Genomic DNA, 4,895 nt, shown 5'->3' on the forward strand with positions numbered 1-4,895 from the left:
CCATGGCCCCTTACATCAGCGCTAGGAGAGCGATAAAGCGCCCAGTGTTTTGACACACACCCCTTGGAAGCTTCACCAGACGAACGTTCACCAGCGCCTATTTATCTTACAGCACTGTTGTTGGGGGAATTGGTGATTACAGTGGAAAATTAGCCAAAGAATTGCTGTTACCTCCCCTGTCACATGCTGGCTGGCTGTGTTGTGGGAGGAAGGGGAAGGCAAGGCATGGGAGGGAGGGAAGGCAAGGCAAGGCAAGGCAAGGCAGGGCAGGGCAGGGAAGGCAAGGCAAGGCAGGGCAGGGAAGGCAAGGCAAGGCAAGGCGGAGGAGGGAGGCAAGGCAGGGAGGGGGGTGGTGACTGATAATGTGTTTGTCCTACCAGTTGTAAACAAGCTGGTGTGGATCCTGTTCACCACCTTGTCCCGGTCCACCCCTCACTACCCCCATCACCCCCCATCACCCCCACCACCATCCCCCACCACCTCACCACCCATCCTCCTCACCACCATCCCCCACCACCTCACCACCATCCCCCACCACCTCACCACCATCCCCCACCACCCCAGGCCAAGTTCACTTGGCTTGCACACCCTGGCCAGCAGAATCTGGCAAAGATAGAGTATCAGAGCAAGAACTCCTTCGCTCCCACCAGATAACGACAACAACCATACATGGTTCCCAAAAGTTACTAAATCTCAAAAGGTCCATTACCACCCCGATCTACACGCCAGGCAATAGACAACCTTAGACCAGCATCCGCCAGTAGGGTCGGCGGAATATGAAATAGGCCCTTAAAACACCCATATGGGACAGTAGATGTCTAGTGCCTGTACTGATAGACAATAACTAACCTCATGACACAACCCTAACACACTATTAGCTTAGTCAGCCCGCCCTCTCTTACCTCCTCCTCTAAATTTCTTCAATTTCCGAACTATAAATTCCTTTCCCCACCTCTAATCTTTCACTCTCCTTTTTCTAAAAAAAAATAAGAAAATGGGGGGATTCTAACTGCTTACTTTACTTAGGACTGACATTTTATTAAGATGATCACCGATATATTTTGTTATGTTAATGATGTTAATTTGAGATCACCTGAAGATTAATCACCCTAACACTCTTGGGGTTAGGTTAGGTTAGGTTATGAATCTGTGTGTGTGTGTGTGTGTGTGTCAGGAGCAATAGAGTCATAGTAAATATTAGCTCATCTCTAAGGTACCTGCTGAGTGAGCAATATTGAGTTATACTTGATTGTTTTTGTTAAAGTAATAAGCTATACTAGAATGTTCCTCCTAGACCCGTATATGTAAAGATAATACTTCTCTCTCTCTCTCTCTCAGCTGACCAGTTGAAGGCCTCCTACAAACACCGAAGCGGAGATGAATCAAACCAGATCTCTGCCTCCTTCCTCCTCCTTCCTCCTCTCCTCCTCTCCCCCTCCCCGTGTGTGTTGATTTTCTGCTTTATTATTTTATCTGGTAACATCAGTTGAGTGAGTGTGGGTGAGGAGTAGTGAGGAGTGTGTGTGTGAGTGGAGTGAGTGGAGGAGGAGGAGTGGTGGGGTGGAGGAGGAGTGAGTGGGAGTGAGGAGTGTGTGAGTAAGTAAGGGGAGTGAGTGGAGAGGTGTCCTGTTGGGAGTGTTTATGGTGTTCCTGTTTGGTTTTGAGTTTGAGTTAGGGGTTAGGTTCGTCTGGTTAGTTTAGTTAGGTTAGTTTTGGGTTAGGTAAGGTTGGATTAGGTTAGGTTTGGGTTTGCTAGGTTAGGGTTAGGTTAGTTTTGGTTAGGTTAGTTTGGTTTGGTTAGGTTTGGTTTGTTAGGGTTAGGTTAGGTTTATTTGCTTGTTAGGTTAGGTTAGGTTAGGGTTGGTTAGGTTGGATTAGGTTGGTTTTGGTAGGTAAGGTTGCTGATTAGGTTAGTTTGGTTAGTTTTGGTTAGGGGTAGGGCTGGATTAGGTTAGGGTTTGGTTAGGGTTAGGTTAGTTTGTTAGGTTAGTTAGGTTAGGTTAGTTGATTATTAGGTTAGTGGTTAGGTAAGGTTGAGTTGGATTAGGTTAGGTTTGGTTAGTTAGGTTGGTTGTGTTAGGTTAGGTTAGGTCAGGTCAGGTTGTGAGGGATAGTTGTCATACAAACATTTATAAATCTTGAGTTTGTTTCTGAGAATATTGTGGTGAATGATCTAACTGGTGTAGGAGAGCGGAGGGTGTGTGTTGATGTTGAGAGTGGAGGAGTGTTGGAGGAAAGGGTGGGGGGAGTGAGGAGATAGTGGGGTGTGTTGAGGAGAGAGACTGAGGGAGTGTTGGAGGAGAGAGACTGAGGGAGTGTTGGAGGAACAGTGGGGTTATATGGAGGAGAGAGAGAGAGAGGGGTGTAAGGAAATCTGTTCACATTTATACACCAATGTTCATTAGCTCCAACACCTGGTTATTAACACACACTTGGTCACGATAAAATCTCAGTGATATTTGGGAGATGACTGTAACCTTCCTCGTTGTGGTGTCATCACATAGAGGCTCCAGTGGTGATGTGGCGAGAGGGATAAGGAATGGTGGTGACTGCGGGAAGACTCAGGCAGGGTGGTGGTGGTGATGATGGTGGTGATAGGGTGGGGGTTGGTGATGACGAGGATATGGTGGTGGTGTGGTGACGATGGCATGGTGGTGATGGTGGTGTTGACAGGGTGATGGTAATGGTGGTGTCGTTTAAATGGCGACGGTGGGAACTAAACCTGACCTGGTGTTGTTTGGGGAAGAGCGAGGAAAGAACCGGTTGAACACGAGCAGGTGCGTCTTTGAAACCCCCCCCCCTCCTCCCTCTCCTCCCCCCTCCTCCTCGCTCCCTCCCCCCTCCTCTCCTCTTCCTCTCTCCTCCCCCTCTGTCTCCTCCTTCCTCCCCCACACATTGACACCGGGCTAGGAAAGGCTTAAGGCTCCACCCCACACCAGCCTAAGGGAAGGAAGGAAGGAAGGAAGGGAGGAAGGAAGGATGGAGGAAGGAAGGAAGGAAGGAAGGAAGGAGGGAGGGAGATAAGGAAGGAAGAAGGAAGGAGGGAGGAGGGAGGTAAGGAAGGAAGGAAGGAAGGAAGGAAGGAAGGAAGGAAGGGGGGTCTTTGGCTATATCCTCGACCACAAGAATTTTACCTTTGAATCTTTTTTTCAGCCACTAATATTTTTTTACGGTATCTTGTGTGTGTGTGTGTGTGTGTGTGTGTGTGTGTGTGTGTTCTACACGTCCCATACATGTTGTGTATTACCGGATAATGTTGACCTTATTTAACCCATTGTTGGTTTGGTGATCTTATGGATAATTTACTGAGGATATTTAATGTTTGTTTCATTAGTCTATGTAAGAATTATCCACCTTTATACTGATGGTTAGGTTAAACCATACAAGGGCGTTCTGTGGTGGAGTTACCTGATGATTATCGACCATCTCACCATTACGGAAAGATTCAGGTATGTTAAGTAGTGTAGATAATGTTGTGATTGAGACATCCCCACACCCAGCAACACCTGTGTGGGGGGGTAGTGTGTGTAGTCCATCCGGGGATAAGAAGCGTCACTACTCCAGGTGAGGTGTGGCGAGTTACCTGAGACATCAGTACACCTCACCGCATAATTATTACCTGCGCTCACCTGCCTCCCCTTCCTCTCCCCAACCTTCCATCTTCCTCCTCTTCTTCCCTCCTCCTCCCCACCGCCCCCACCGTTGTATCATTACCCTCAGTGTTGTCTCCCCTGTCCACCCACGACATCATTCCATTGTATTTTTCACTCCTCGTCACCCACAGCAGCCAACTGAACGGTCGAACACCAAACAGTTGATGGTTGGAGGGAGGGAGTGAAGGAAGGAAGGAGGAGGGAAGGAAGGAAAGGAAAGGGAGAAAGGCGGAAAGGAAAGTGGAGGAAGGAAGGAAGGAAATGAAAGTGAGAGGAAAGGGAAAGGAAAGGAAGGAAGGAAGGAAAGAAGAAAGATGAGGGAAAGGGGGAAGGAGGAAGGAAGAAAGATGGGAGGGAGAAGGAAGAAAGGAAGAATAGATGGAAGGGAGGAAAAGAAAGTGGGAGAGAAGGATAGAAGGAAGGTGGGAGGAAACATATGAACATAAGACTGGAGGACACTGCAGCGGGCCATACTGGGCAGTCCCATTTACACCCAACCCCTATTGCTCATATAGCCATCCAACCTATGTTTGAATATCCAGCGTATTAGAGCTAATGATGATGCTTGGTAAGGAAGGCAACAAGGAAGGGAGGAAAGAGGGAAGTAAGGAAGGAAGGAGGTAGGTGTGGAGGGCCTGTTAGAGTTATCCTCCTCGACCTGTTATTGTAGGTATCACATTCAGTCCTTCTTCTCCACCTCTCACCTACCTCACTTATCTAGCCTGAATGTTGCTCCCCGCCCCCTGCCCCCTTCACCATCACTCCCACCATCACCACCATCACTCCCACCACTCCCCACCATCATCCCCACCACCACCACCATTACCTCCACCACCATCACCCCCACCATCACCCCCACCAGGCACAAATTTCAGCCATTTTCACGCAATGGCTGAAGATTCTAGGCGTTTCAAGAAATGACCAAGTGAGCCAGCCATTTGTTTACACACTTTGACTGTAACGTATACAGAGTCAGAGTTGCTAGCGTGGGTGTTATTGATGTATAGTGAGTCGAAGAGTTGGTAATGATGCTATACAGTGAGAAGGAAATGATGGAGACGGATAGGAAGGATGGCAGGGAGGAAGGAAGGATGTGGTGGGGTAGGAAGGAAGGAAGGATGATGGCAGGGAGGAAGGAAGGATGGTGGCAGGTAGTAAGGGAGGATGGCAGGGAGAAGGAAGGATGGGAGGATGGCAGGAGGATGGTAGGAGGAAGGGAGGATGGCAGGGAGGAAGGAAGGA

Source organism: Homarus americanus, unplaced genomic scaffold (genome assembly GCF_018991925.1).
Source record: "Homarus americanus isolate GMGI-L3 unplaced genomic scaffold, GMGI_Hamer_2.0 scaffold7626, whole genome shotgun sequence".
NCBI lineage: Eukaryota > Metazoa > Arthropoda > Malacostraca > Decapoda > Nephropidae > Homarus > Homarus americanus.